General features: G+C 34.3%; 1 long non-coding RNA gene across 1 annotated transcript in view; it reads left to right on the top strand.

Annotated features, from left to right (window-relative positions):
• Nucleotides 1–8,868: 8,868 nt before the first annotated feature.
• Nucleotides 8,869–9,303, top strand: part of LOC108513852 (uncharacterized) — a 3,305-nt gene continuing 2,870 nt past the window's right edge. The window contains exon 1 of the long non-coding RNA XR_001881037.1: nucleotides 8,869–8,919. This is a non-coding gene — a long non-coding RNA (uncharacterized LOC108513852). The remainder of the gene's footprint in view (nucleotides 8,920–9,303) is intronic.

Genomic DNA, 9,303 nt, shown 5'->3' on the forward strand with positions numbered 1-9,303 from the left:
TGTATTTTAAAGGAATACAGAGGAAAAAATAGTCTTTTACACTTACCCACATATTTACTATTTCCGAGGTTCTTCACTCCATCCTGTAAGTCTAAATTTACATCTGCTTTCATTTGCCTTCATTCTAAATAATTTCTTTTAGCATGGCTTGTAGTGTAGATTTGCCAGCAATGGATTTTCTTAGTATTCTTTTATCTGAAACTATCTTTATCTTTTTTAAAGTGAGGTGTATTGAGGAATAATTTTATAATTTACATACAATATAAATTCACGCCTTCTGTATACACTATGATTTTTGACAAATGCATATAGTCATGTAAACACTACCATAATCAGTATACAGAATATATCCAAGTTGCCATCATGCCCATATATAGTCAACCACTTCTCCCTCCCCAGTCCCTATAAACTACTGAGGTATTCTCTGTCCTCATAGTTTTGCCATTTCTGGAATGGAGTCATATAAATGAAATCAAATAGTCGGTAGTCTTTGGAGTCTGGCCTAGTTCAAGGAGCTTAATGCATATGAGGCTCATGCGTGTTGTTGCGTGTATCGGCAGATTGTTCCTTTTTATTGCTAAGTAGTATTCCATTGTGTAGCTATACATAGTTCGTCTATTCACCAGATAAAGGATATTTGAATTGTTTTCAGTTTTTAGCAATTGTTAATTATAAATAAAGATGCTAAAATGCTCACATAAAGGTTTTTGTATAAAAAAACTTTTCGTTTCTCTTAGGTAACTACCTAGGCATGGGTTTGCTGGATTAGATGATAAGTTTTTATTTAACTACATAAGAAACTACCAAAGTGTTTTCAAAAGTGCCTGTACCATTATACATTTTCACCAGTAACGTATGAAAATTCCTGTTGCTCCCCGTTCTTCGGTATGGACATAAAAAGTAAGTGTGTTCAAATAAGTGTGTAGTGGTATCTCGTGTATCAATTTTAATTTATCTAATAACTTATGATGTCTCTGGACTGTCTTTTGACTTTTTAACGGTGTGTTTCAAAGAGCAAAGTTTTCCATTTTGCTAAAGTTTAACTTCAATTTTTTCTTTCATAGTTTATGCTTCATATGTTATGTCTAGGAAATTCTAAGAAATCCTTGCCTTGTCCTAGGACACAAAGACTTTTTTTGCTTTTTATTATAACTTTTTTCTTTTTTTTTTTTTTTTTAGAGACAGAATCTTACTCTGTCACCCAGGCTGAAGTGCAGTGACATAACCATAGCTGAAGGCAACCACAGCTCACTGCAACCTCAAACTCGTGAACTCCAACCATCCTCCCGCCTCAGCCTCCTGAGTCTCCATTAACCATGACTGGCTAATGGTCACAAAGATTATTTTCAATTTTATTATTTCTGTTTTATGCTACACATTTTTATAGTTTTAGATTATAGGTTTATGATCCATTTTGCATCAACTATATATATGATATAAAGTATATGTCAAGGATTATTTTTTGGTACCTGGATGTCCAGTTGTTCCAGCATGATTTATTGAAACTCCTTCTTCCAGTGAATTGCCTTTGCACCTATGCTGAAAATCAAATTGACCACGTATATTCTAGACTCAATTCTGTTCCATTGGTCTGTGCATATATTCTTTCTCCAATATACACTGTCTTAATGACAGTGGCTTTATGATGTGTTTTGAAATCAAGTAATGTCAGTCTTCCAACCACATTCTTTTTTAAAATTGTTTGTACTATACTAGTTTGTTTGCTTATTGATATAAATTTTAGAATTAGCTTGTCAGTTTCTACAAAAATATGCTGCTAATATTTTGATTGGGATTGCATTAAACCTATAGATCAATTTGGAGAGAACTGATGTCTTAACATTATTGAGTCTTCTAATCCATGAAAAGTTTATCTCTAGATTTATTTAGGTCTTCTTTAATTTCTCTCATGAATATTTTGGGGTTTCAAGCATATGATCATGCACGTATTTTATATTTAAAACTGTTTCATGGCTTTTATGCTATAAATTGTTATAAACTGTGTTGGAACTGTTTTTAATTTCAATTTCCGACTTTTCATTGCTATATATATGAATAATTTTTAGATTTTTATTATGCATTTTGTTGTTGTTGTATGGATTGTTCTGCAAACATGAGTTAGCTCAACTTGCTTGTGCTGTTCAGGTTTCGCGTTTCCTTATTGATTTTCTGCCAACTTGTTCAATTGATTACTGAGACAGGAATGTTGAATTCTCAAACTATTATTATGGATATGTCTATTTCTTCTCTCATTTATATCAGGTTTGCTTCTGGTATTTGAAGCTATGTTTTCAGGTGCCCATATATATGGGGGTTTTATGACATCTTTGTGAATTGACCTTTTTGTTGTTATGTAATAGTCATCTTTATCCTTGGTAATATTCCTTATTCTGAAGTCTATTTTGTTTGATATCCAAATAGCCACTCTAGGTTTTAAAAAATTTGTATTTGCATGGCATATCTTTATCCATTACTTTATTCTTAACATATATATGATTTACATTTAAAATGTATGGTGGCTCATGCCTGTAATCCCAACACTTTGGGAGGCTGAGGCAGGTGTAGTGTTTGAGCTCAGCAGTTTGAGACCAACTTGGTCAACATGGTGAGACCCCGCTTCTAAAAAAAAAAAAAAAGTGCAAAATTTGCCAGACCCAGCTACTTGGGAGGCTGAGATGGGACTATCACTTGACCCCAGGAGGTTGAGGCTGCAGTGAGCCAAGATCCATGCCTCCGTACTCAAGTCTGGGCAACAGAGCAAGACCCTGCTTCCAAAAAAAAAAAAAAAAAAGAGTGTATTTCTTATGGATAATACATACTTGGGTCTTGCTTTTCTATCCTGTCAATCTCTTTAAATTGTTGTAGCTGGAACATTTATATTTGATGTAATTATTGGTGTAGTCATTTAAATCTACCACCTTTCTAGATATTTTGTATTTATTCTATTTCTTCTTTATTCCTTCTTCGTGTGCTTTTCCCAGGTGAGTCAGTGCTCCCATATCATTGCTATTTGAAGGAGCTTGTCGTTTCTTAGATTTATAGCTATTTGTTCTGCCCTGTGAACTTAGTGTTCTGGGTTCAAGGAAAGTTATACTTTTGTCATTTATATGACACTTCCTTATTTTTAGGATGGTATTAATGCTCTTTGTAGCTTTCTATGTCTTAGGTAGAAGTGGAACTCATTTTTATTCTTGAAGGTGATTTTTCTGGATATGGAATTCTGGGTAGATAGTTTTTTCATTTATTATTTTGAAATTGTTGTTCCATTGTCTTTTAGCCTCTGTTATTTCTGATGCAATCTTTGAGGTCCTTCAAATTATTATTCCCTTATATGGAATGTGTCATTTTTCTCTGACTGCTTGGAAGAGTGTCTGTTTATCTTTAGTTTTCAACAGTTTCACTGTAGTGTTTCTAAATATGCTGTTTATGTTTTAAATATTTTACTTGAAGTTCACTGAACTTCTTGAACTACAAAATTTATATCTTTAGCTAAAATTGAAGAATTTTCAGACATTATTTCTCCAAATAACGTCTCTAGTCCGTTCTCTCATTACTTTTCTCCAATATTGGATATTTTAATATTTGTTTACAGGACTCTGAGGCTCTGATCATTTTTTAAAATAGGCCAGGCATGGTGGCTCATACCTGTAATCTCAGCATTTTGAGAGGCCAGGCAGAAGGATCACTTGAGCCCAGGAGGCCACAACCAGCCTAGGCAACATAGTGAGACCCCCATCTCTATTTAGAAAAAAACTATATATTTAAAAAAAGTTTTCCCTCTGTTCTTCAGAATATATTATTTTTATTGGTCTATCTTCAAGTTCTCTGATTCTTTCTTTTATCATATCCATTCTGCATCTAAGCCATCCAGTGAATTTTTTATTTTACATATTTTATTTTTCTGTTTTAGAATTTCTATTATTTCCTTTTTATAGTTTATATCTCCCAACTAAGGTTTTCTATCTTTTCATTATTATAATATATTTTCATTTCAGTACTGAAGCATAATTATTTTTAAAATTCTTATCTTTTGATTTCGACTTTGGTGTCATCTCAGAATTAGTCTCTGTTGATTTTCTTTTTCCTTAAAGCTGCTTCATGTTTTTTTAATCTTTATATGACAAGTAATTCTGAACTTTATGCTAGAAATTGTGATGGATATGTGTGTAGAAACTCTGGATTTTATTATGCTCTTCAAATGAAATGCATATATATAAAAAATGATAAGTATATACAAAGTTTTATATATAATATATATATATATTTTTTTTTTTTAAAGCAACAGCTAACCTAGTTAAGCCCAAACTGTAAACTTGTCCCCTGGCAATAGGTGCATCAAAGCAAGCTCAGTATTTTAAGCCTTTAGCTGGGCTCGTTAAAGTCTGCCGTTCCCTTGCATAATTCAATGGTCATCCAAAGATTAGTACATAGTTCATATGTAGCAAATAGGCTCACCCTTTCTGCCTCGCTTCTTTTCAAGATTCCAGTTCAGTTTCTAGCAGCTGTTATTGACCCAAACTCTTTCCCCAAGTAAGATTTCTATTCAGTTTCTGGCCTTCCTACCCAGCTTTGGCTATGACCTGGTCTCAGGATAAAAGCTTGAAAAAAAAAAAAAAAGGTAAACTAATCTCTTGCCTTCCGCTTCTTCTGAGTATCTAACCTCTCCAGTATTTGCCTGCTTTTGTTTCTTCTCCAATGCCTTAGAACAGTTATTTTGCTTCTTTCTAAAGTCTACAGTTATTATGTATGGAAAGGTTGGTAACACAGAAGCTTATTTGGGAAGTGTGTTTGTAATTCAAACAGTTACATACCTTCTTAAACATCCCTTGTGTTTTTCATGGAGTCTTTTCGTCATCATTGTTGTTGTTGTTGTTGTTAGAGTTTATTCATTTTAGTTGATATAATTTAAGATCAAGGACTGTTACATTTTATGTTCAGTACCACTTTGACAACTGTATTATCTATGGTGGTAGATGTTGGGAACTTGGTAAATATTTAAATGATGAATAACGAGTAAACTTGGCATACATTTTTCTTAGCTATACAGAATATATCCTTGTTGAGAAAAATTATTCTATGTAAGAAGACCTAATTAATAATTGCTGTTTTCATTAAAAATTGCCATTAGAACAGAAAAAACACACTTAGATTTCTTTAAAAACAGAACCTCGCTTATCTTCTAAAATAAAATTTTAATTCCATGTATTTAACATTGACTTAAAATCTATTGATGTCAAAGTACTTTAGAGAACACTATTTTTGTGTGAAAGGGGAGGATAATTAAATATGACAGAAAATTCTAAGAACCTTTATCTGAAAACAAAAATTTTTTTTAAAAGACAGAAAAGACATGCTCACTGCCATCCAAGAATCTAAAATCTAGTTGGGGATACAGAAAGAAGTAAATAACATAAAGCAAAATACTATTAAGTGCTACATTGAGATTAGAACAAACTATTATGTGAGAAGACATGGACACACAGAGGGGAACAACACACACTGGGGCCTATTGAAGGATGGAGGGTGGGAGGAGGGAGAGGTTCAGGAAAAATAACTAATGAGTACTAGGCTCAATGCCTGGGTGATGAAATAATGTGTACAACAAACCCCCATGGCCCAAGTTTATCTGTGTAACAAACCTGCACATGTACCCCTGAACTTAAAATAAATGTTAAAATAAAACTACCAAGATCACAGTAAATAGAAAGCAATGTAATCAGTTCCGGATTCCAAAGAGTTTTTTGGTAAAGGTAGGATATATACCAGCCTTAGGAAGAAGTAAAGAGCTTAATAGGTATATATGATAGGAAAATTCATCTTAGAAAAATTGGGAAAATGTTCAGCCATGTTTAGGAAAGAGTACCATGGTTTAATGATAAGACCTAGGACTTTGAAATCACAAAGATATGTATGACTGTGTTCAACAATCTAAACTTCCCCAAACCTCAGTTTCATCATCAGAAAAATGGGAAAGTTGAGTGGAGTTCAAATTGTGGAGACTCTGAAAAAGCAGGTTAATAGAGGCCTGTAGACTGTAGTTAGGGAAGCCTGCTAGTTGGCCGTAGCAATAATAAAGTAAAAAGTATTGGCAATGGGACTGAATCCAAAAACAAAAGATCGTATTTTCTGTTCCAAGCATAGACTGGAAAAAAATGAAAAAGAGGGGACAAATATAAAGGATTTGGCCATTGATTCTATGGAGAAAGGAAAGAAGGAAACTCAGGAAGTTTAATGGAAACAGCTAGAACCAATTTAATGAAACAGCTCTGAAAGTATTGTAAAGTAGATTATATATTATTATTTTATATGGTATATACATAGGATTCTTTTTTCTGATATAAAGAGAATTATTTAAAATATATTTTGAAATAATCATAAACTATTTTAAGTGGTAATAAGACTTGAAAGATGCTGCAAAAAATAATTATCAATGTTTGCTAATTTTAAAATTAAAACTCAAAGACCTTTCTCCATAATTTTGCTTAACAGAATTTTAGATTTTATTTTGTTTACTATTTTGTTCATTGAGGTCTTATTAACATATGCTTCATGTTTTGCCATATATTACATCTCTTTTATAGCCACGATCCACTCATTAACACCTCCTTAGTACTTCGTTAAAATGTTTTATCCATATATACTATTGGATTTTTTAATTTGTTTGTTTTGAATAGTGGGGAAATAGTTACAGAAAGGAAATGATACCTATGGCTCATAAGCCTAGAAACTCTTACTAAATGCAAACAAGCTGACATTCATAGCTAAGTGACTACAAGAGGCAATACCTTAAAAATCGCGCTGTTGAATTTCAATATATTTATGTCTTTTGTGTTTATTAGCATGAATAGTAATTCACTAATGTGTGTCTGCTAGGTACAAAACACCATGCTAGGCATAACATACACATTATCTCACTTAATTTTCATGACAACCATATGTGATACTCTGATTATCCCTCAATTAAACTAAAGGAAATTAAAGTTCAGAAAAGGTTATGTGCTCGTGATCGTATAGCTAGCAAATGGCAGAGTTTAGATCTGAGCCTAGGATCACCTAACTCCCAAGCCCATATTCTTTCTCCTATACCACATTGCCTCCCCCAGGAAAGAAGAGAAGGGCGAGGATGGAAGAATATCTAAAAACGAACTGAGTCTTTCCTAACTGCCAAACTATTCCAAGTGCTTTTACATGCACTGACTAATTGAATTCTCACAACAGTCATAGGAGGGAGGTTTCTTGTTATCTCCATCTAGTATATGAGTAAACCAAAAAAGGTACCCAGATCTTCCACATGGCATTCAACAATTCTACAACCAAGATGTGCATAACAATTGAGAACTTGGAGCCAAACATCATTTGATAGCCACCGGGAACGTCTTCCTGGTCCCTAAATATCTTCTCCAAGGTTTTCCCCTAGAGAAACAAAAATAATCCTGGGGGCTAGAACACAGTAAACTTCATTATCCAACTGCACTGCAGTGAAACTGAATGACCATCTGGGTTCAGGGGAGGTCGTTTTAATGAGAGGAGAGCTAGCAGGCCAAAGGCACCCAAGAAGCAGGGGCCGGGGCACACTGGGAGGAGGAAGAAAGGAGTTAATGAGGATGGTTGAGAAGCAGAAAGCCACCCTCACCTACTTCACGTTTTTCTGGGCTTGGTCTTGCTGCAACCAAACTCACATTTGCAATTCAGAAATGGAGATAAGACAATTAGGTGAACACACTGTGTTCCAGAGAAGATGCTGAATTCAAGTATATTTGTTTTTGTTATTCTTTATTTATGAAGAACATAAAGCACTCTGCATGAGATTAGATGTCAAGAGCTATCCATCTGCCTCTGCCAAATATTAACTCAGGTTAATTGTAGGCTGCTCAATCTATCATCCTTGTGACGGCTTCACATTTTCAAACAATGTACTAAATGTTCCTCCAAGTTGATGTTATTCCCATACTATATATCACATGGGATTTGTCATCTTAACTGCATGAGTGTGTAATGCTGTAAGTGACCCTGTGGCAAAAAGAGAAGTGCAGAGTGGGAAGGACTCAAATTGGGCCCTGATCATACTCCATCCAGGTGTGATAATGAATTAAGTTAATCTGTGAGTATTTTCTTAACCATAGACTGGAAAACTCTCATTCCCAAGAAGTTGTTTTGACTTTTAAGCAGGGAATCCTATAAAAGGTAGACTATTATAAACTCTCCTAAAGCAAAATATTTGCTTTATGTAAATAGCCTTCTCAAGGTAATAAATAATTAAGGAACCTCAAAATAAAATAATGTATGAAGCTCTGAATCCCTAACCAAAAAGATTTCCAAAGATTTACCTCCGGAAAGAATCCATCTTTAAGAAGAAATACTGAAAACATACCAACTGCCTTAAGTTCCAAAATCATAAGCAACAATTAAGAGCAATAATTAAAATGGAGAGTCCCGTGTTCAGGAGTTGCAAAGACCTGGATACCAATTCTTTTCTCCCAGGCAAGTTACTTAACCTCCAAGACTTTAGATGTTCATCTGCAAAACAGGAATAACAGCACCTGCTCTGCCAGCTTGCACAGCAGTTGTGAGGATCAAATGCAGAGGCAGCAATAAGAGGGCAGCACCACCTGTACCACTGAGACAATCTAGGTATACAAGGTACAGTGAGGTCTGGCCCAGGAGCTGACCTCAGACTGTGCTTTACACTCTGTGTCTTACTGCATCATTTCTGGAAGGTTATTTCAGAAGGTGGTAATTATAGAGAGTAAATCAGGGCTAAAGCAGGATGAGAACTTGCTTGGATATTCTGTTGAGGAAAGAGAGGTGGAAGGAGAAAAGGGCTCAGCACCCAAAACTCTGGGAATCACTCAACTTTAGGGAAAGAAAGCAAACAGCACTCTTAAAATGAGTTAAGTGAAAGACATAGGGGCAAAGGAGGTAAGCATCCTGTCCTAGAACCTCTGGTTGGAGTGGGTGGAAGAGAGACCTGATAAGACTAGTGATTTTGTTCTCTCTTCCTGATAAGACTAGTGATTTTGTTGTCATCTTAAGATAGCATCTAAGTAGAAAACTAGTCTGTAAAAATAGATACCAGAAACCAGTTGTGCCTGTCACTGGGTGGTGGGACCATTGGTGGGAATGTGTGACTTTTATTCTTTTTGTTTATCTGTATTTTCTACTATGAGAATTCCACAATGAGAATGTATTATTTCTATAATGAAAATGCTATTTCTGCAAAAAGTAAAAAAGTATAGACTTTAAATTATATATTATATGTTAAAAAAAACTGGATTTTTTTTTTTTTTTTTTTTTTTTTTTTTT

The sequence above is a fragment of the Rhinopithecus bieti genome, unplaced genomic scaffold (assembly GCF_001698545.2).
Source record: "Rhinopithecus bieti isolate Rb0 unplaced genomic scaffold, ASM169854v2 scaffold_33066, whole genome shotgun sequence".
NCBI classification, from domain to species: domain Eukaryota; kingdom Metazoa; phylum Chordata; class Mammalia; order Primates; family Cercopithecidae; genus Rhinopithecus; species Rhinopithecus bieti.